Here is a 24,077-nt window from a genome sequence, read left to right on the forward strand (position 1 = left end):
CGAATTAAACAATGAAAACATAAGATGAGAATGTCGTGATCCGCAGGGAAAGATCTCTTTATCAATTAAGTTGGGAATGTCGTGATCCGTAGTCAAAGTGTTAATAGTGTCGGTTGCGGTTGGGAGAAATATTATATAACCTATGACGAAAATATGCATTTGCTTGTCTGCTATCATGTCCATCTACAACAGGAGAGACTCATTAACATGCCCACAAGGCACAGTAGTGTAACTTCATCGATTGTTTAAATCTACATCCCCGCCTACAGGATTGGTCAGAATATAATGTTAATTAATGTGTTCTAATACACTTGGTTAAAGGAGCATTCAGTGATTTGGGTGATTTGGAAAACCACCCAGTCCGCCCCGGTAACAAAATGTGCACATGCACGCTCTACAGTGGGGGGAAGTGCAACAGGCCAACAGCATGTGCACCAAGGCCCGCCCCCAGTCGATCATGATTGGAGGAAGGCCCCTCTCATCCTGATTGGATGAAGGCTTTGCCACCCGCCACCAAAACTAAAACTAGGGTTTTTTGACCCCAGGGGCTCACTGGGGACAGGGAGGAACTCCTTATATGGTCAGCACACTCTATAGTAGGGAGGATTATCCAGAAAAAAATAAAAAATAAGTGATATTTGAATTAAGTAAAATCACTGAATATACCTTTAAGTTGGTTTCACATGCAGTATGGTCACACATGTCATTTTGTGGTAGCTAATCACAAATAATAGGCTATTAATCTTAGTTAATATATTATGGTGTCTGCCTTTACCACAAAATAGTTTAGATTTTTATTTTATTTGACCAGGGACTGCTAATGAGATTGGAGCATACCTATACGCACCTCGACAGTGGGTGCAGGGCCAATAAGGCAGTCATGGAAGGAGGTAGGGCCAGCACACCATTCTTTTGGTAAAGAATTACTTTATTGAATAAACGACAAGGTTTCGATCTTAGTAGATCTTCGTCAGGTCAGTATACAGATGCACACATGTTTCATCACATTTATACATTCCCCACAAATTGAGTCCCTCCCCCCGTTGTGTTCCACCCCCACAAAACACAGGTGAGTCTCATTACTCATGAGGAGCCAGAATTGTGACAGAGTATGCAGAAGATACTTACACCGAATACATCATATTAAAAACATTTTTTTTAAAACATTTTTTCTCTAGTTGAGACTACCTGAAATTCATGTCCCCCTATATATAACCCTATATCCAAATGGACCCTTACTGGTGGTGTTCTGTAATTATGGTATTTATGGTGTTTATGTGTAATAGATATATGTCCACACTCATGAGATAATGTGGGGGGACATGAATTTCAGGTAGTCTCAACTAGAGATTTTTTCTTTTTTTTAAATGTTTTTAATATTGGTGTAAATGGTATATATATATAGTAATGAGACTCACCTGTGTTTTGTGGGGGTGGAACACAACGGGGGGGAGGGACTCAATTTGTGGGGAATGTATAAATGTGATGAAACATGTGTGCATCTGTATACTGACCTGACGAAGATCTACTAAGATAGAAACGTTGTCGTTTATTCAATAAAGTAATTCTTTACCAAAAGAATGGTGTGCTGGCCCTACCTCCCTACCTCCTTCCATGACTGCTAACGAGATTAAACATTTATTTTCCAAGGTGGGGTCTGCAATAACCATCCAGACCTCCAGCCTAACTTTTGGCTCCCCCACCTGTGATCAAAGTTAAGGCCCACACATACATACAGTTTTAGGTGATAAGGTGACCACTGCAGTGGCTGGGAAAACTACAACATGACACACTGCGGTGATAAACGACTCGCCACTCACCCAAACACATCTCTTTCAGTACCACCTACAGTATGAGCCTAGTGCAGAACTGTGAGCAAGTCACATTCACAGTGCACTTGACCACTGAGTAGACAGTAGAAGATATGGCCACTTTGAACAGTGAACACCCTTTCCCTTGTAGCTGGGATATTGAGGTACTTTATGGCCACTTCCTAAAGAATTGACATTTCTACATATGCCTTCTTCCAAGCCAGTGAGTCAGCCTCTGCACTGATTGCAGGAATGGACAAATACAGGTTCATCTCACAATCAAGTTTTTTTTCTTCCTGGGTTGATTGCATTGCTCTTCCTGATGCTGCTGCTGACATGTTGCAGTGGTGATTCACTAACAATCTAGTCAGGCTCTTCTGTTATCTCTTGGTGGTGGTGATGGAGGTGCAGCGTGTGTTAAGGCTCTTCTCTTATCTCTTGGTGGTGGTGATGGAGTGTTTGCTGCTGGAGGCTGTTCTGTGTCTGGAGGTTAATGTTGTAATAAGTGCCATTTCTTTATCACTGTGTGCCTCAAACGTGCCATCCATATTCTCAGCAAAGCTTCCCTTAAAATTATGTTCAGCAGCACATTCTTCATTTTCTCATTATCCCTTTAATTTGTTTAGTGGTGCTGTCTTAATTTACAAATATGTCGTTGTTGTTGTCGTAAGGTGCACAGATCTGAAATCCACCCTCCTAAATATATATATATATATATATATATATATTATATATATTAGTACAAGTGTCTTGCTCAGAGAAACTTCAAACACATACCGTTGATGTGCTCGAAGGGGACTCCCTCTTTGTTGTGCTTGTAATATGCTTATCGGTGTTGCGAGGAGGAGGGGGTAGTTTGAAAAAAAATTTGGTTCATTTTAAGGTTATTTTGGTTAAGGTTTTTGCATAACCAACAGTAGCTGTTGTCAGAGTACCCGTTGTACCCACACAGGAAAAGAGATATCTCACACGCATTAAATATAAAAGTATTTTTGTTGAATTATTCATGACAAAGTTGTACAGTATGTATATCCATAACATAAACAAGCAGCACGCTAGCAAACAATTCACTAGTTCTTTGTTTCAATCATTTTGTTATTATTATTTTTCACAATTATATTACCTGATCATCTTCTTCTTAAATAAACTAGTTTGAAACTCTATACCGTCATATGCATACATCTGTCGCGCGAATTATCAAAACATTAGAATTGTATCAGATTGTGAAAATATAATAATTAATAATAATAAAAAATAATAATAATAAAAAATGATTGAAAGAAAGAACTAGTGTATTGTCTGCACGTGCTGCTTGCTTATTTTATGGACATACTGTTGACTTTCACAACTACTCATGTCATGAGTAATTCAACAAAAAAATACTTACTCGCACAAATAAATTGCATTAAACAGTGCTGCCGGGCGGGTCTTTGCGCAACCGCTCCGTCATTTAGATATATGCATCTCACACAGGCATAGCATAGTAGTCATACTGGAGGAAGTGCTGCAGTTGACAAATTATGCATATGCCAGATTGCTCCCAATTATGCGAACACTTATGCAGTGACTGAATAAAATGACAAAATGAGAGGACTGTGAGTGTCAGCAATCACATAATTGCACACAAGGAAATGTGCACCAGCACATGGAATTTCTGCAAAAACATAGCTTTTTGATTAAGCTATATCTTTGTGCAATAATGTGATGTCTCCACTCTCCAGTGTTTGTTTTGGAGGATACAAAGCATCAATGCTTGGTCCCTCATCCTAACATAACCCACCTCAAACACAGATGTCACTAATTTTGTCACTATTGTTGTTCTTCAATTTGCAACCATTGTTTATTTAAAGCACGATTAATTGAGACATTGTTTAATCTCTACATCCTTAATCATAACATTAAAGCATAAAAATACACCCCACCTGCAGTGAATATAAAGCTTTCAACATTAATATTGCATGCATAAACACTCAGGAAGTAATGGGTTTCTAATTTTAAGGCATGTCTGCAATGGTATTTTCATATGGTACTGTATTTCTGCAACAAATCATTGCATTCATGTCCACGTTTTGTATTGGGTTATATGAAATATGAATAGTGTAGGCTGTCAGTATTGCTTTCACTGATGGGGAGTTTGGAAATCTATGCATATTCCAGTTGGATGGATGATTTGTCGCCTGGCTGAGAATGGGTCTGCAGATTATTGTTTTTTTTTCATTAACCCATTCAGGCCTGACGTCGAAATTTTAAAAAAAAAGTTTTCTAAATCATGACAATTTTCGGAAAGATTTGAGGCACATTTTAACGATTTTTCAAAAATAGCAGACCTACAAGTTCATAGCGCGCCACTCGGTGGCGCGCTATGAGCTTGTAGATCTGCTATTTTTCAATAGCTAAATTATAACAATGTTTAAAACACCAAAAGGGGTTCCCGCCCCAAAATGGGTTAATGGTTAATGTGGTTAAACGCTAACGTGACATGGATGCGTTCCAGGTCTCAATGGGTTAACATAGAAGTAGGTCATTGCCCATGAAGCTGACAGTCATTAACAAGAAAACCCTGATATATACAAAAGAGAGTAAGAAAGGAAAAAGAAGATAGTTTCACATTCAGTGTTGGTTCACACATTGACGCCCGTGGAGGTCAGACCAAATCCAACTGTTGACTGCCATTGATGCCTGCGGACGCCAGAACAGTTTTTTCATTCATTACGTTAGATTGTGCTCTTCGCCAACGTATGAATGGTTCTAGGTTGCTAGGTAACCGACACAACAGGAAATGAACCGCAAGTGAAAATTTTGCCTGCCGTTTGCCTCCACGTTATCAGACTAACTTACTAAAACGTACTAAAATGCATTTATCTCGGATTCTTTTCCCAGATTGGTTAAAACAAGCTTAATTCACAGCCCATAACTAAAGCACCGATGATCGCGGTTACAAAATGTATAATTCAGGTGAAAGAATATACGATCATGCAGCACTTTACAAATCCGTTGTTTAGTTGCGGTTCACTGCCCGGGACCATTTGGTCTTCAAAATAAGCATCTGCACTGAAAAGACTGTGGCAGTGGCGGAATAAATAATTAATTAATTCCTGACACTCAATGTGTATATTGCGACCGTAGGTCACAGATTACTATGATTACTGCAAAACCTGTCCGTCAGTCCGTCCGTCCGTCCGTCACAGCACCATATATCATCATCATAGTTTTTCGACCGCGGTCGAGATCATGGATTTCACAATGCCATGCCAGACTTTCCGGTCCTTCATTGCCATCCCCAGTTCTTGCTTACTGATGCAAGTGTCCCTAGCGATGACATCAGGGAACGACAGTTTTCTACTTCTGGTCTGCTTTGAGGCAGGATTCCAGAGAAGAAGGGAAGATATAACCTCATTGTCAGCTCTGTAGCAGTGGCCGGCACCATATATAACCGTCAGTCCGTAACATGGGGATGGGTATCGTTAAGATTTTTGTGATTCCGGTTCATCTTATCGATTCCGGTTCCTAGCGGTTCCCTATTTCGGTTCCAAAATGGTATAAAATAACTTAACACAACTGATGCGCCAGCATATTTCAAAATATAGGCGCTAGAGTGTGTACTCTGAAAGGTTCCCCCCCTCCGTTCCCCCCAAAAACCGTCCGGGAGGCATATTCTTCCATTCTTACCTCCCTAGATTAGGAGTTACGAGCCATTCTTTCTGAGCTGTAAACAAGGAAGTGAACGACAGCGTGCATGCACGGAACAGCAAGGAGTACAGTGCAGTTGGAGAGGCCAACCAAAAAAATAATATAATCATAATTCACAAGATGATGTCTGGCAATGTCCATTTGTTTACTTATTGTTTTTTGTTTTATTTATATGTTTGGTTGTTCATGAAAAATTAATACAATTTAAGTTGAAAACAAAAACAAAAAAACAATGCCAATCTTTTTAACAAACAAAATCTTATTTTAATGCAAATTTATTTTCTTATTTTGACTAAAAGCTAAAAGGTTTTCCCATTTAGACACATTTTTTTTTTTAACAATATATTTATTGCATTTTTCTTTTTTTTACAAACAGACAATACAACAGAACAATACATAATACATCAGCCAATACAATTACTTAAAAAAACAAACAAAACAAAAACAAAACAAACATACAGTACATACATATAAATACAGTATATTAAAATAAAATAAGGGCACTTGGACTGGTAACAATAACAGAGTCCTTATGGCCACAAGACCAAATAGCTGCAGAGAATACAATTAAACAATTTCAGTTTCCACCATTAAATAAGATAAATCATTAACCGTAATATACTGGATAAACCGTCCCCATATCTTATCAAACATCTCTTGTTTATTTTTCAAAGTATAAGTGATTCTTTCCAGAGGAAGACACAATGACAGCTCCCTAAACCACTGAGCAATACTTGGTTTGCCTATCTTTTTCCACGATAAAGCTATAGCCCTTTTGGCTTGTAGTAAACATAAATCTAGAAATCTTTGTTCGCTACTCTGAATCTTATGGCCAGGTGGATAAAGACCTAATAGAAACAGTTTCGGGTCAAGCTCAATATTTATCAACAATATCTTCTGAATCTCCCTCCTTACTTCTTCCCAGAATTCTTTCACTCTTGGGCATGCCCACAGACAATGGAAAAGTGTACCTTTGTCTTTACCACATCTGATACAAGTATCCGGAATATCTGCACTAAATTTATTTAATTTCTCTGGAGTGATATACACCCTCATCAGCCAATTATATTGCAATAGTTTTAACCGAGTGTTACCCGTCTGGGATTGAGCCTCCGTACAGGCTGTGCTCCACTCTTCCAGTGTCAATTCCTCTTGTAGATCAGCCTTCCATGCATTATATTTGGATTCAGAGGATTCGGGAGAGAATTCTACTAACATAGAGTATAAATCAGAAATGATGCCCCTATTAAAGGGGTTTCTGATAAGCTCTTTCTCTATTATTGACAGGGGAGGGAGTGTCAAAGAGTTCACCTGTTTAACCCCTATAAAGCTTCTGAGTTGTAAATACTTAAAGAAGTGTGTACGAGGTAAATTGTATTTAGCAGCTAGTTCATCATTTAGACACATTTTGTTGTTTTCAAGGTGAGATATTTACGTTGTCACTGTAGTCTAGTCTATTGTCTATCAGCGCACTTTGTTAATCTTTCGGACGAGGCTTGCTTATTGCTTGCTTAAAAAGCAAGCAATAACGAGCAATCGGAAAGAGGAGAAGACATCAACTCTGTATGCACATAAGTAATTCAGCTGTGCGTGTGGATGAATAGGCTTATAGGCTACAGATCACAACCTTAGAGTATATATTAATAGAGACGGCATCGGGAGGAAACCCTGAGGCGAAATGGACATAGTGGCCGAATTTGGCATTGCAGCTCAAGCCAGCACTGGTCCGTTGACTATCATTGCGCACGTTCATGTTATTGGGGCATGACACGTGAAAGCTATGTTTCATACGTGAACGCGCGCAAATGGCACAATGATAGATAGATCCTTCCTCTTCGATGTCTCCCTTTTGACTGATTTTGACCCCAAAGTTATTAGTTCAGCTGTGCCCGGCAGCCGGTTCTCAACAGGCTTGAAAATTAAGGCCCGGCCCTACCTGGGCCCTCATCAAACCCTGTACACTCAAGACACTGCCCCCGCTGTCACCCTTAGATCTCCATATATGGAGCTGACCTGTTCTGACATTCCATATGTTGATCTGACCTCATCAAACCCTGCACACTCAAGACACGCTCCATATATGGCCAGACCTCATCAAACCCTGTACACTCAAGACACTGCCCCGCTGCCACCCTTAAGCCCTAACCACACCAAAGGGTCACCATGCAACTCTTCGGGTCCAAACGGTTGCAAGGAGTTGCATGGTGACCATTTGGTGTGGTTTGGGCCATAGAATTCCAAGTGTTGAATCACTTGGGACGTGCGTCAATGTGCAACAGGACATATCACACCGCTGGGACAACGCTACAACCGTCTCAACCCTTTGGTATGGTTAGGGCTTTAGATCTCCATATATGGAGCTGACCTGTTCTGACATTCCATATGTTGACTTGTTGTCTCACTGGTATTAGTTATTAGTCATAGTTACTGCTCTCAAAAAGTGACTTGTTGGTTACTAACCTAGCTACTGCATTATGAAAGTGATTAATTAGGGAAAGAGAGAGTAGACAGTGAAACAGTGAGGATGCAAGGAATGGAGGGGGTGAAGGAGTTTAAATACCTGGGGTCAACTATCCAAAGCAATGGGGAGTGTGGAAGAGAGGTGAAGAAGAGCGTGCAGGCAGAGTGGAACCAATGGAGGAAAGTGTCAGTAGTGATTTGTGACAGAAGGGTGAGAGGGAAGATGAGGTAGTGAGAGCACGGTGCCACTGGCCTTCATAGGCATCTGACGACCCACAATAAAGACCCCCCCAGGAGGACAATCATACTCGACACAGAGTGATCGCCGATGACAATGGTGTGTGTGTGTGTGTGTGTGTGTGTGTGTGTGTGTGTGTGTGTGTCAGCCAATGAGATTAAAGGACAGCTGTGCTCACTGCTCACAGCAATGCTGTCTGTCTGTCTGTCTGTCTGTCTGTCTGTCTGTCTGTCTGTCTGTCTGTCTGTCTGTCGACTGTATCGATAGATGATCAGATGATAAGATATATAACGTTTATTCCGTCGGTAAATCCCCGTGTCGTACACATTGGTAGCTATATTAGCCCAATATTGCTGTTACGCATTTCACTTGTATAATGTTGATAAACCGCATCGGAATCAAACTTTTGGACGTCGTGCGCGCGCGCGTGTGTGTGTGTGTGTGTGTGTGTGCGTGTGGCCCTACAGCCACAAGTGTTGCGTCCGTGCTGTGTTGTGAGCTGGTAGATCTGCGATTTTTGGCGCAGCACACCGTCGTTCAATGAAATATAAATTAGGCTGAAGACACAGTTGCACTCATAATGAATATGCTCTCATTGAGCTTTGTGTTTATATACAGTACATGCACACATTCATTCTGAGGCATTCTGAGGTTGTAGATCTGCAACCTTTGGTGCTCGACACAGGCGCAAATATCTCTCATTTATGTTATTGTGTTCACCTCTTGCTGCTCACATAACGGCACTAATCTTGGACTACATTTTCTGAATAAATAATGAATAATGAGGCCATGTTTCAACTAGCTACAGTAATGCATTATTGGCATTGCAAGTCTCTCTCATTTATGGCTCGTACACACTGCACGATATTTCCTCCGATTATGCTGTCAGGGAGCATTTTTGGCGCTCGCCGACAAAACTCCCGATCTGACGCAAGATTGGGCTTTGGTCGCCGATTTTTTGATCGCTGTGTGTGAAAGGAGCTGCGAGAAGATCCAGCGCCGATAAAAGCGCTCGCCGACGCCTTCCCGACCGTTTCTGAATATCTAGCAGGTTTGATATTTGACTCTGTCGCCGACTGGACATCATACAGTATGAACTGGATTGCGACTGCACCCCGAGAAGGCCTGTATTTCAGCCAATGAGAGCACAGGACAGCTGTGTTCACTGCTCACAGCACTGCTGTCTGTCTGTCTGTCTGTCTGTCTGTCTGTCTGTCTGTCTCGACAGATGATCAGATGATAAGATATATAACGTTTATTCTGTCTGTAAATCCCTGTGTCGTACATATTGGTACGTAGCTATATTAGCCCGATATTGCTGTTACGCATTTCACTTGAATAATGTTGATAAACCGCATCGGAATCAACGCTGCAAACTTTACAAACTTTTGGACCTTGTGCGCTGTGTGTGTGTGTGTGTGTGTGTGTGTGTGTGTGTGTGTGTGTGTGTGTGTGTGTGTGTGTGTGTGTGTGTGTAGTTTAAAAAGCTCACTCCCAAACTTATCAGAAGAACCATTTAAGGAGAGTCTAATCTTCTCCAATTTTACACCGTACAAGGTGTCCCTAATCCAGTGAGTGTGAGAAGGGGAAGTGGGCGATTTCCAGTTGATCAAGATTAGTCCCCTAGCTAACAGAGTGACAAAAGCCAAAACATCCCTCTCTGGTTTAGAGAGTGACGGTACAGAGGGGAAAACACCAAACAGAGCCCCCAAAGGTGTGGGCTCCACTCTTTGCCAGACTATCGCTGATAAGGAATTAAAGATATCTGTCCAATATTTGTGTAGAGAAAGGCAGAGCCAGAACGTATGGATGAGGTCTGCAGGAGCTTGCCGACATCTATCACACTCAGCAGGGGATAGGTAGGATTATGAAAGGTATACACTGTAAGGCCGGAACCTTGTAAAAGATCAATAGTAGTAGAGTCACAGACTAAGGTTCTGTAACCATCCTCTGGCAAGGATGTTTTGATGATTGATTTGACCTCTATGGACCCTTTATAAAGGATTTAGCCCCCAGGTCCCTCGCAAAAATCCCGGCATTTTTTGCTAGAGGGCCAAATTCAAAATGGCGTCCGGTGCCATAGCCAAAAATGAACTTTTGATCTAGATGACTTAGAATCATGTATTTCCATACAAGTCAACCATGATGATTCCAAATCTGACACCATTTTAATCATAAGACCTCGTTTTGGCCCCGGAATTCAAGATGGTTGCCATTCAGTAGAGTGAAAACATTACTTTTGAATAGGAAAGCAATCTATTTGGGGGTTGTAATTTTTACAGACACAAAACACATGTGTCAGATAGCATTCTGTGTCACTGGTTTCTGAATCATCAGACTCAGATGACTCCACCCTCCTCCTCATCCTCCTCCTCCTCCTCACTCTCAACTTCCTCGTCCTCTTAAACTGGTGCAGGTAGGTGTGTTGGGAGAGCAGGCCGCATGTGGCAGACAGGACGACAGCGACCACCCACCAACTCCCAATATGTCCGAGTGGTGAGAGGTGGTGCTTCAGTGTGGGGTGGAGCACTAGATACGCCAAGTAGTTGGTGTGGAGGCAGTGTTGGCATAGGCTATCTCCATCTGGTGGGAGACAGATTCATAATTTTTTCTTCATTCTCTTCTACTTTGCACAGGCTTCTTGTCTCCATAGATTACCTGCCCCGTATATGCGAAGAACTATTCTACCTCCTTCTCAAGGTCAAGGCTATCTCCACACCGTGAGAGCTGCTGCTGTGCCATAGAGCTCTTTACCACCTTGTGATTTGCCTTTGCCATAGAAGCCTGAGTTGGCATCACAGCCTGCATAAACAGTGAAGAGGATGGTGTCAGCTTCAGACTGCTCAATGCTGTAGTCTTCCATCGGTTGTTGTGTGGACAAGTTGATGCAATGTGGGCCAACAGCATAGAGTTGACAATCGCTGCAGTCACATTACACGTATGTGCCAGGTCTGTGAGGTAGCTGCATATTCATTTTTGCAACCACTCATTGTTACTGATACTACACAGTAGTGTTTTCAATGCCTTGGCAGAGGTGAAGGTGTCATTCAATTTCATGTACGTGTTGGTAACATGTGCCTTACCCTGTACACGCAGGTCTCCCTCATCATCTTTAGTTGAGTATGCTGCATCGTATGGGTCATTCACACAGATGATACGGTGAGCATCACAATGGCGGGCAAGGATGATGGATTACACCTTGTGGACATAGTCCAACCACTTGTATGGGTTACCTTCTTGATCTCGATCTTCCGCTGATGGAGTTTCCATCCTCCAGATAATGCCCATTCGGGCCACTTTCCGTGTGCTTCGTCTTGGCTTCTTTTTGGGTGGCAAGAGTGTCGTGTTCCGCTCTTATGCGGGCCACATTGTTAACATTTCTGGAGTGCTTTTCATTTTAGAGGATGGAGAGCCAGCCTGACTTAATTTTGCTGCCCTTGTTCATTGTACATTCAATCCACATGTCCTAGGCCATGTTGGAATAGTGGTTACCTGTGATGGACTGAGTGAAATTAGTATGAAGGAAGGCAACCTGTTCAGCAGGAAGAGCTGTCAGCATCATCCCAGAAGTCAGGCAGCCACCTCCAACCTACTTATTGTTGTTGTATGCTACCATCCACGGCTGCATAGCACGCATAGAGCTGACATACTCTTCCCATTTGTAGATATGGACTACATGCATATTCTGCATTAGCTATCATGGACAGGAAGTCCCTCCAGTAGTCTGCCATCTCACTGACCTCTAATTGGGAGAAAAGGTTGCTGATGAGATTCTTGAGAATCATCCATTCTCCAGTGCTAATGAGCAGCAGCAAGGGTTTCCTGGGAGAGACGGGGGATTATACACACACACACACACACACACACACACACACACACACACACACACACACACACACACACGCTTAGATTGCTTAACACTTATTTTGGTGAGTGGTGCCAAGCGGATTAGGCAGATTTTACTCTGATTTTACACCCCCCCCCCCCTCCCAAACCCGCAGGTATAATGTTCCATCACTACCTCACGCTAATAAGTCTGATCTCTCTTTAGAAGCTTTTAGGCGCCTTCTTTTGGTTTTGGGTTAAAGACGAAATCCATAACCTTTTTTTTTGTCAAATTGTTTTTTATTGAACAGATTATAAATTGTTACACAAACATTATGATATGAAATACATTTTTCTTTTATAGAAAACAAAAAATGAAAGAGAATACAAAGACAAAAAAGAGAAAGAAATCCCTCAACCCTCCCACCCATACTGCTCAGTGACACCGCATACTATAGAATAAGATGATAGAGGGGCGCCCGCTGGCCAAGTGGTCCAGGCGCATGCCACATACAGGCTTTGGCCTGACAGCGCGTTGCGTGTTCGAGTCCCGTTCATGACGACCTTTGCTGCATGTCTCTCCCCTTCTCTCTCTCCCTCATTCCTGTCTATCTTCACTTGACACTATCAATAAAGGCAGAAAAGCCAAAAAAACAAATATTTAAAAAAAGAATAAGATGATAGAAAGCTCATGGAAAACATCTGAAAAGAAAATGGCGTACCGTCAACCATATCAATGGTATCCTGTCTATTAATTGTTTCTACTCAAGTAATGGACAAGGGGCAGCCAAACCTTATCAAACTGTCTCTCCCTGTTTCTCAGGAAATACCTTATGAAATCCATAACCTTTTTTAGTGAATAAAATGTAATCTCAATATTTGAACAACTAATTTTCAGCTCAGTCAGACCTCCATTAACTTCCTGTGTAAAATCTTTGTTTTAAAAATATATATATTCCAAAAAGTGTAAAAGTTTCACAAAGATTTTGGGGTATTCTGGCAGCATGCACAACAAATCGATCCAGAGGTTTGCGAGATTAGCCCCGGGATGCTGAGAGAATGATAACCACTCAGTAAGCCCCAGGTAACTGTCTGATAATGAAACAGCATTTTTGCTCTGGTGACGTCTTTACTCAAAGGCAAACATCAAAAGGAAAAGGCCATTGACTGTCATACCCTTCTTTCAGTTTGATGTCCATTCCATCTATTCTGAATATCTCTTTTCACAATCTTTTTGCTAAATGTGGCATACTGCATTCCTGCTTCCATCACATCTAGTCAATAAGGGAACAGTTGCTGTTGACGCTCTAGTTTAGTTTAAGACATTATAATAGGCTGAGGATATGGGTGTTTGACTGCCAGGAGTTGTTTTAACTTCTACATGATGTCACCATATCATCTGCAGTAGTGCTGTAGTCAATATTCTCCTCCTAAAGATAAAAACACTGCGCTAAAGAAGCAGTAAGAAATTCCTGTGCAGTTTGTGTGCAGCGAGGACACAATGCACAAGCACAGTCAGAAAAGAGTAGTCACAAAAAGAGTCATAACATTAGTCATCACTCATCAATTATGGAATAATTGATGACCTTGCCAAATCTCTGATCCTGTATGTGGATGCACTAATAGGCTATACATCAGAGCATCATCGAGAGGCCTGTCAAGGACATTAGAGATCCTGATGTTATGGGAAGTGATGGCCTCGTACTGAAGCTGTACAACAGAGGACATGAAAGTGGAGCTCAAAATGCCTAAAGTGACTCTTCAATAACAAACAAGGAGAAAGAGAATGCATGGACTGTTCTTTTTTCATTTCTCCATCTGTCTTTTCTTCTTTTGTGTTCTTTACATGCCTTTTTTTTGTATCTCACCACTCCCTCCCTCCTCTTATTAGCGACTTTAAGCAACGACGGATACGGCAGTCGGCTACGGCAACCGGAAATGGATCAGTGCTCGATACATAAACCTGCTCTCCGTCGCAGCCCTTTCTACTACGGGAGAACCTACACTTACACGTAGTGTCTACAACGCCATGTCATAACCATGTTTATTGAAATTATAGCTGTCATACATTTACACCGGCGACTGTGGCTCAGGAGGTAGAGCAGGTCGTCCAACGATCCATGGGTCGGCGGTTCGAATCCCGGCTCCTCCTGTCTACATGTCGAAGTGTCCTTGGGCAAGACACTGAACCCCAAATTGCTCCCGATGTGCTGGTTGGTACCTTGCATGGCTTCCGCCGCAATCGGTGTATGAATGGGTGAATGTAATGCACAATCTATGTAAAGCGCCTTGGATAAAGGCGCTATATAAATGCACCATTTACCATTTACACTGATTGCTCCATCACCTCTCTTATGCTGTGTAATGTGTTGGCATGCTCTGAATGAAGAAATAACACTAATACCATATGTCATATTAACCATGTTTATTAAAAGATTGCTCCAGCACCTTCCTCTTTCCACTGCTGATCATGTCCAGCGCATGTAAGAATTAAGCAATATCGGCAAGTTAGCTGACGGGGTGTTTAAAAAAATAAAAAAATAATAATGTGTTTATGTTTGACACATGCTGCATGGACGCGTCACCATGGCAACCAATGTCGCCGTCACCGGAGGCTGTTTGCTTAACGATTTTGACAGCTACGGCGTGGGCGTCATAGCCGCCGTACTTCCGCGTAGCGGAGCCGTCCTGAAAACAGTCGTTGCTTAAAGTCCCTATTGTCTCCGCCAGGACAGTCGGATGGCTGAAAGATGGAAACTATATTTTCTCTCCTATATTTATACCTTTTTTTCTCCGTTTCTTGCAGTGTTTTAAGTATGAGGTCCTCAGAACGACCTCATACTGTATGTGAGCTGTTTGCACACTTAATGGCACATTGCAGGGGGAAGGTCTTGAAATTGACAAGGGGCTGGATGGAAAAGGAAGTCTCACAGCAGCAGGAAGTGTACATGTGCAGTACACAGGGTCAGAATAGCCATGTCTTGTGGGCCTACAAGACTCAGACTGCAGGACGACGTAATACATGGCAGGTGGGATGGAGGGGGACGAACAGCGGGAGTGAGAGTAGATGGAGCGAGAGTAGATGGAGCTGGGTCCTTCGGCACGCAGGGATGCCTGGGGTTGAAGGGGACATTTTGCTGCCCTGCAGATAAGCAAAGGGGTATGACCTTTTTTGTGGGAAAAACACAAAAAAAATGTTCAATATCTACACTGCTATTACAGCAGTGATAACATTTGCCAATCCAGTTAGAAATATATTATAGCCAGTTTAGCCACTGTTATTCCGTGTACAATCCTTTACAGAATATCCTTGAGGGCGTTGTGAGTCTCTGCTATCAGTAAATATTGACAAAGGAACTAATAAATATCTTTCTGTTCCAGGAGAAACTAAAAGAGGAAAAGAGGATGAGCAGGCTGTTTTTCCCCCTGTTGCCATTTTGTTTGTCCATTCATTACATTGATATCTACTGTGGATGACAGATCAATTACTTACCTTTCTGTCCTTCTCGTGGCCTCTTTCATCCCACTTTTATATACTAAAGTTGGACTCACACCGAAAGTGACTTTGCCACTGTGGCCCCTTTTCCACCGGTTGGTTCCCAATGGGAACCGGTTCAGTTCTTTTTGGTTCTTAGTCCATGAGCCAGAGCTCCAAAATTGGAACGTTCATTATGAATTGAGTGGGCAAAACTATACCTAATATTAGATTGTTATCGCCATGAAACTTCCCCAGTTGATTACTTACACGAAGACAATGATTTATTGTATTACAAATTTTACATTTTTAAATATGCAAATTAGGCTTTATGTAGGAAAATATGCAAAAGAATAGAAAATATGAAAAAGCTACTACTGTGGAAGGGTTATCATGTATTAATTTACTTGTATTGATCCTATACACAATTTAATATAGGTCTAATTTTTCCCACCAATTTTGGAGCTCTGGCTCATGGACTAAGAACCAAAAAGAACTGAACCGTTTCCCATTGGGAACCAACCGGTGGAAAGGGGGTCAGAGTGTCACCAAGTCGCTGTTGCCCTTGAAACCAAAAAAGCACTTGCACCAAATGGGTGATGACAGGGCTGTGATTACTTATTGCCAGGCTTCAGGTAGCTTTATATTTGAGGAAATGGGGAGCTTGTGTAGAAGCGATCTATTAAATAGTACTTATAGGAACTGCAACCAAATATAGTTTCTGATATATATAAACCAAGGGGCCAGTGAGGCTTTCCAACGTTGAAGCACTGGGCCCTAGTGGTAAGAGGAGGGACTGCAGTCGGACCCGTTGAAGTATGATTGGGAAACCCTGTGTAGCTGGGCTTTAACGTTGAGCGCGTTTGCACTTCCGCATTTTGGGCACCAAATTTTCGTGCCCAAATCGAAAAAAAGGCGGAAGTAGAAGGCTCTTCCGGGTGCTTCAAAATGCCACTGAGCAACTTCCACTGACATGAATAGCGGGGGGGGGGGGGGGGGGGGGGCTGAGCTTCGTGCCAGTTCAGTCTCTATCCTTCTTTATACTCTATGATATAAACGTGCACACACATGAGTTCATACACTGACCGTGCGGACGGGCTCCATTCATTTTCATGATCCTATGGTAGCCCATCACCCCAACAGGTCATGTGTGTATTCAATCAGCTTTATATCATTCCATATTAAATACTAGTGGAGGTATAGTGTGCTGTGCCCTCTGGCTGTTCCTGTCCCGGGAAGGAGAGCCAGTGCAGAGTGCAGACGTGGCAGATTTTGCCTGTAAATAACATCTTTGGCAGGAAATGTATTTACAAATAAAAAGAGTCCGCACACCAATTTCTGCTCGCAAACATCTTTTACTTGAATAGTAAAAGAGATGTTTGGGAGCAGAAATTGGTGTGCAGACTACTTTTATTCTTGAATTATCACAGCACCCAGACTAATAGGTTTTAGATGTGAGTGTCTTTTGGCTGTTTTTCAGCCTCCTTTGCCACAGGAAATGTATTTACCCAATATCTATTCATTTAACGTTTGCAACAGCTAGTTTAACATTTTGTAAACACAATTCTGGAGCTGTTCATTTACAGTACAGTATGAATAAAATTAATTTACAAAAGCATCTGCCATCTGATTTGCCGTCGCTCATTGTTGCTTGTGCTGATGCTTAAACATGAAATATATATATATGTTTTAATAATTTTTATCCCACGATTTTGCAACCCATTTTTCCCCAGCGGGAATCGAACCCAGGACCTTCTAGCTGTGAGGCGACAGCACTACTGACTGTGCCACCGTGCCCCTAAACATGAAATATTTGAAGCTTTTGTTTTTCGCTTGTGGTTGCCAAATCACTGCTAGACTATATAGTGTCTCTCCATCACTTAGTGTAGCCAATACCCACTGGAAATGAGGAGGTGGCCATAGCTGAGTCGTTAGTGAGCCCACCTAGGGAGCCAGCCCCTGGTTTTCCAGGCACGATGTGTCTCTGAGCAAGACTCTTGAGTCTTAACACCTAATTGCTCCCCAAGCACCGTAGAATGGCTGCTCACTGTTACTAGTGATTATAGGATGGATAAAAGCAGAGGACACATTTCACGTATGTGCAATACAGTGACAAACAGCCCCAGGAGTGGGGACCAACATAATAATAAACAATACCCTATTCTTCATCAGAAATTGACTTATTGGGTGGCCGTTGGCCATTTCTGTTATGTACCGGTAATCAAAAGGTAAACCTAGCTACAAGTTCCACTGTACACAGTTCCAATCAATGTTTCAATAGTCACTCATTTTTTGTTTGGTCTAGAGATAAGAATGTGATCTAATCAATGAAAATGTGTCACAAATTTTCTACAGTCCAAAGGCCATTTGCTAAAGGCATGCAGGCAAGCACTGGATGTTACCCAATTAAACCAATGAAATGAGTAAAAGGCTGAGATGATTTTAGTTGGCCTCCCTAGTTCCACCCACTCCCTCCACTCAGAACTTGGTATTAGTGGATAGGGTGATTTTTTACTCTGACCTTTTAACAACAAATTAACAAGAGTTGATCAATCATGTTACTTTCAGCTGAGGAACATTGCAAAAATTAAGTAATTCCTGTCAGCCCCTGACCCCTAAAAGGTTGTTCATGCTTTCATCTCATCACACCTTGACTACTTTATCGTGTTGATTTCCAATTAATTGATTATTCCCCCACCACCAGTGTTTTACCTAAGGCTGCCTGGAGGTAACCTGACTCCGCCAGATGGGGCAGCAGAGAGTACACTGGGTTCCCCCCTCCTGCTCCCATCTGGGAACTCTCAGGCAGACTTGATGCCCGGCCACAAAACGGCCTGGCCAATCAGCAGCAGCTATCCCGCCTCTAGCTGCTGCTGATTGGCCAGGCCGTTTTGTGGCCGGGCATCAAGTCTGCCTGAGAGTTCCCAGATGGGAGCAGGAGGGGGGACTCTCTGCTGCCCCATCTGGCGGAGTCAGGTTAGCCTGGAGGGGCTGACGATCTTCTTTTCTTTCACCCGGAAAATACATTTTGAAAACTCAATGGGCCGTTGAATATAGCTTGTTTTGCCCAAATCGCAATCTGTGAAAAGAATCAGAGAAAAAAATATTTTTCTAAATCTGATAAAGTGGAGGCAGATGGAGTAAATATTTTCACTTCCGGTTAATTTCCGGTTGTATCCATCCAGTATTGGATTTCTTTGACGTCCAGGGACGTCCATTGCAGTCAATGTGTTAACTCCCTCTTCTCTGGCCTCAGCAATAAAGTCACATCCCGCCTCCAAATTGATACAGAACTCTGCTCATAGACTGCTAACTAATACAAAGAAATGTGACCATATCGCACCATTTCCCTATCTGGATGTCATTTGTGATCTCCTCAACTGTGTATTGTATGGTTTCGCATCTTAAAAGACAATAAAACATTGTAGAATGTACATATTTTTAAAGTCTGATCTGTTAGAAGATGCCTTCAGGAGCTTTGAAATAATCTCACTTTTTGATTAAAGTGATGAATTGGAATACAGTTTGGAGCAGATTAAAAGATTAGATGGTGAGAGAGCGAGTGGTGACGAGAAAGCCGAAAACTCACCATGTATTGTTCTCGAGGGAAATTGAACGCGTTACAGTAATGCCTACAATATGTCCACTTGATAAGGTCAGGAAAAGACTATAATTGCAGGACATTTTTACAGTAAGAGGTCTCACCTCTCTACTAATTCAACCAGCAAAGAGCAAAGCTCTTCACAAATTATCTGTCAGTGTGATGAACATGCATGAATAAATAATGAATTCATTGTTTCTCTCTGTTTTCCCTCCCCTTTTTTGCCCTTCTGTGGTGTGTCTGTGGAACGCTGTACCCTCTGTCAACGGTTAACCACGGCAGGTAAGAGTACTTTGGTTCTTTCTCAAGTTTAGTAGCTCAGTGGTTCTCAAACGTTTTCATGTCAATTAAGGACCCTCCAAAATTGTATTTGGTCGCTGACCCCCATCTGAAAATCTTTTGTGCAAGCAACCCCCAGAAGAGAAGATTTATGTTATGTTAATTATATATATATATATATACATTTCCAAACATCTTTCCAAAAATGTTGAAAAATAGCAGATGTACAAGCTTGCAGCACAGCACGAAGTGACGCTCTGTGAGCTTGTATATCTGCTACAGGTATGTTTGAAAAGCCAAGTGGATAACGTGGTTAAAATTATGGTGAAGCTACGACTACTTTTGCTGGGTACCCCCTGAAACTCCCCCGGGGGTCCCCGGACCCCACTTTGAGAACCACTGTAGTAGGTAACAGAAGCATGTGTTGGGATGTACTGTTCTGTGCATATTTTATGGCTGAATCAGTTTTCAGTGTCAAGTTAGAAATGGAGAATTTAACTCGGATTGGTATGGCTTGTGTTGCTTGTGACCTGGAGGGGTATAGAAATCCGGTCTCCTGGTAAAGTGATTGTGGAAAATGACAGTTTTTACGGCTTTTATTTCATTCTGAAATTAGGTAAATATCACTGTAATGTTGTCCTCTGCCCATATACTATGCTGTCATGTTTGTAACTGGCTAACTGCATTGGCCAGGTTATTGCGTTGGTGAAATAGGTTCTATCCCTCCCCCTCTCTACCCCAACTCTCTCCTCCTCCCATGAGGAATAAGGAAGAATCATTAAAGGACCAAGCAGTCCTGAAAGGACTTGGTCCTTTATTGTTTTTGTCTCTTTTTTTCTTCTTCTCCTTCCGCCAAAAATAGCAGTTCTGGCTGAACCGTGCAGTCGGTTTTCGGATGCGAAGCCCACAACCATTGGCCAAAGGGTGGCGCTATAGCACTCAATTGAAAATGCAAACTTTGACCACGTATAGCTCATGAACCGTTTGACCGTCAGCAATGAATCTTCGATACACATATGCGTCTCCTCATGCCGAACAAGTATCGTGCTCTTACTTTTGACCTCTGACCTCTAGATCACCCGCCATTTTGAATTATATGAAAATCAATTAAAATGCATCTCCTCCCATGATCTTTGATCAAAATGCACGAAAAGTTCGACACGTGAACTTTGGACCTATACGGACATGGGAAAGTATAGTACGTTTTTTTAAGTGAAAAAATTGTGAAAATGAAAATTGCCGTTTTGTCCCTAATACATACATGCAGCGTCATATGCTTTTGCAACTTTACAGTATGGATTGGTAGAGGGTCATGCCAAATAGCACTGAAACCAGCCTTAAAACACCATGAACAGCGAACACACTGTAGTAATGAATAATGGACCATGACACACATAATTGTCATCACAAACACTGAATGATTCTGTTAACAATAGAACAATGTCATCGCGTGCACGCGATTCACTTACAGTACAGTAGACAGTACAGTAACAAAATGCATTTGACATAACACCATGAATCTCATTGATCATCTTTGTTGATCAGCCCCACTGGGCACTGTTGACCCCTATACTGTAGATCTCCGTATATGGAGCTGGCATGTTCTGACATATGCTGTGCCATCACACAATATATAGCACTATAAAAATAAAATAATCTATAGCAGTATGATAGTAAGTATATGGCAACTGTGTAGGGCAGGCTAACACGTTTGCAATGATGATGCGATGCAAAGACGCGTAGATACATAAATAATGACACAAAGTGTCTTGCATCGTTTTATGTCATCTGCCCGTCTCAATCCACAAAATTGTTCTTACCCGATGGAGGAAGAGGAGGACGAGCGCCTCGTCGAATCTATCTCACAGATCTGCTTTCATTCCCTCGATCGCAGTAACAGGGGGGCAGCAAAAGTCTTGATCCGTAGGCTACAAAAAGTCCCATTCCACCGTTCGGTTAGTGCTAACGGTGTGACGCGTTGTCATTAGCATGTAGCTGAGTCGGTGATGGTGTTGGTTGGCAAGCTAGGAGGGGAACGTGTCTGGGCATGTAGCTAGCCTGGCAGTGATGTTGTGATGTCATGATGTCGACTACAAGGGAAAAAAATAAAGGGCTTCCACAGAACACAACACCACGGTGTATATAAACCGTTTAGGATGCGGAAAAGTTTAGTTCGCTATAAATTACAACCAGGTCGATGACGTCCCCGACGCGTTCATTGCGGTCTTATCACTGCAATTATAATGAATAAAAAAGTGTTACAATCACACGTCCGAGATCGCCGGATTCACCGATGGTGACGGGTCTGGTTGACGCCATGATCCGTGACCCCCCAACGGGACAATCAAGTCCCCGCCCCGGCCAGTGCTCTCCACTGCTGGCAGCAACCTGTTCATCATGTTTCGACAGACCGACACCCCCCCATTACAAGAGTCCTCCTCGGAGGGAGAAACAGGAGGGGAGGGGGGAATCGAGTGTTACGCGGTGAAATGTGATTCTGCTAGTCACACACTAGATCATGGGCACATCCATTTTGGATACCCTGCCTTCTACACGTAAAGCGGCCCTGCTTTCAGGAGGGATCACGTGACGGAATCTGTGATCGGAGTTGCTTTATATTGTCCGGGCGCATAGAAAGATGAAAAAAGTGCCTTATTGATACGTGTTTAGCGTTCGGAGTGCCTCTGCCTGATGGCCTCAAAAGTCTAATATCTCCCCCAGTCCAGAGGGATATCCCTTTGGTCTAGTCTAGTGGTTAAGATGTTGGACTTTCATGCGCAAGGCCTGAGTTAGAATCCCGGGTGTTACACATGATCTGTTTGAGTACTTATGCGTTGGTACTCAAAGTAGATTTGCTTATTGCCTTCTTGAATGATTTTGCTGTTACCAATACAACATGAGTCTTGAGTCATGAGTATGAGTCTTCAAGAATGCTGCCCCCCCCCCCCCCCCCTATTCGGATTAAAACATGGATTAAAGAATGTAAACCCTGGTTCACGAGAGTCTTGTGTTTGGCGGGCTAATTTAACCCTCCATGTTCGCCGTTTCTGGCGGGCTTCGTGTTAAAACTGACCCTGTCACAATTACATGGTCTTTTTTGTCACAAGTTCACTCTTCCATGTTTCTATTTCTTATTGTGCATATTATTCTTATTGTTGCTTATTGCCTTCCTGCTTGGTCCTGCCTTATCGCTGCTTGCAGCGATTCTTTTCTTTTTGCCGCATAGCGGCAGCACAAGAACCCTTCCTCTCATAAGATGCAATGGAAAAGTTCTAACTGCACTCACGTGTACAAAATGCCCCATCAAACTTTCAGATGCTGTTTTTCTCCCAGTGTGGAGGAAGAATGATTAGGATTTTTATTGTGATCTCTCGCCCTTGACAAAGAAAAAAAAAGTCAAAATCCGACCGAGTCACTCAGACCAAAAAAGGTCTTTATATATGGATATATATGCAGCCCAACAAAACGTAGCCTACACCTGCCCAAAGCCAAAGTTTTTTGACGTACTCGACTTAGGCTACTACGAGAGAGAAAAGTCGGCTTCTCCGTCCCGGAGAGCACGACGGGTGGATTGACAGTTGATGTTACTGTATACTGGTTTGTCTTGCGCTGATTTGAATGAAAACACCGGCGTGCAATTATACTTTATATACGGATCCCGACAACAGTGTTATCCCATTCCCCACACGTGGATAAAGAAGAGGGCAAAGTAGGAGCTGTTTATAAGTGCATTGAGTGTCGCGCCTTAATATTCCAAGAGACAAGACTTTTTTTTTTCTCTCACCCTCTACTGCAGCACGTAGTCTGTAGGGAACCTCTCTCTCTCTTTCTGTCCACATGTATGTCTGCCTGGCTGGGTCGGGTCTCTCTCTCAGAATGTCACAGATTTATTTTGGATTTCGGAACAATTTTCTTTGACCCATGAAGAGCTCTACTGTGTAGTATGTGTGAGCTAGCTAGCTAACAAAAATGACAGCCAACTGGAGACCAAACTATTATTTTGCTTGGCCAGATCCTATTTGTGCACGGCTGCACGTGCACCTGCAGCCCATCGAGTATAATTTATGCTTCGTCCCGTGATGGTGTCGCGCACGCAGACGCTCCCCAAAACAACAGGTTTGGAGATCTGTTGGGAATTGATTACATGAAACAGTCACCTCAGTCCCAATGTTTGTAAACAAATAATTGGTCTATTTGCTACCATTCCTTGTAGGCTTTAACCGTCCTCCAACATGCCTCTGCCTGCATGCATTCTGCCAGCGGGATGCTGTTCACAGTGTGTGACTGTGACTGCTGTTATGTCTCGCACCAGCACGAGAAATGTGGGTGAAAGATTAATAACTTCAATTTGATGGACTGCTGATGGAGTTCTTGAGAGCAAAATCATTTCTATAATCAATTCTACTCACAGGTTATGGCAACATAATGGGCTATTTAGTGGTGTCCATGTGTCTGTAGTTAGAGGCAGCATTGGGGAAAATGATTAAGCTCATAGAGCTTTTTCATTTCAAGCGGCAACGTTTACAGGAAGGTTGTGCTTTCACCTGCACACGACACAACTAGGCCCGTCACAATTATTACATAATTAATCGCCTACTCGCAATTGTTTGAGATAATCCTTTCCATGTTGAAAAATGTTATCCCATTCATACATTTTCCAAAAATAGCATAAATAGAAGATCACCAATCTTGCAACAC

The 24,077-nt window shown here is 42.4% G+C and overlaps 1 protein-coding gene and 1 long non-coding RNA gene across 2 annotated transcripts in view; one reads left to right on the forward strand and one right to left on the reverse strand.

Annotated features, from left to right (window-relative positions):
* Positions 1–970, reverse strand: part of LOC306933144 — a 29,609-nt gene extending 28,639 nt beyond the window's left edge. The window contains exon 1 of the long non-coding RNA XR_013791194.1: positions 848–970. This is a non-coding gene — a long non-coding RNA (uncharacterized lncRNA). The remainder of the gene's footprint in view (positions 1–847) is intronic.
* pde4d (phosphodiesterase 4D, cAMP-specific) overlaps positions 1–24,077 on the forward strand; it is a gene marked incomplete at its 3' end in the record, with an annotated part of 302,156 nt that overhangs the window by 98,274 nt on the left and 179,805 nt on the right. The gene's annotated exons all lie outside the window — the stretch shown is intronic.

The sequence above is a fragment of the Electrona antarctica genome (genome assembly GCF_951216825.1).
Source record: "Electrona antarctica genome assembly, chromosome: 12".
In the NCBI taxonomy this organism is placed as follows: domain Eukaryota; kingdom Metazoa; phylum Chordata; class Actinopteri; order Myctophiformes; family Myctophidae; genus Electrona; species Electrona antarctica.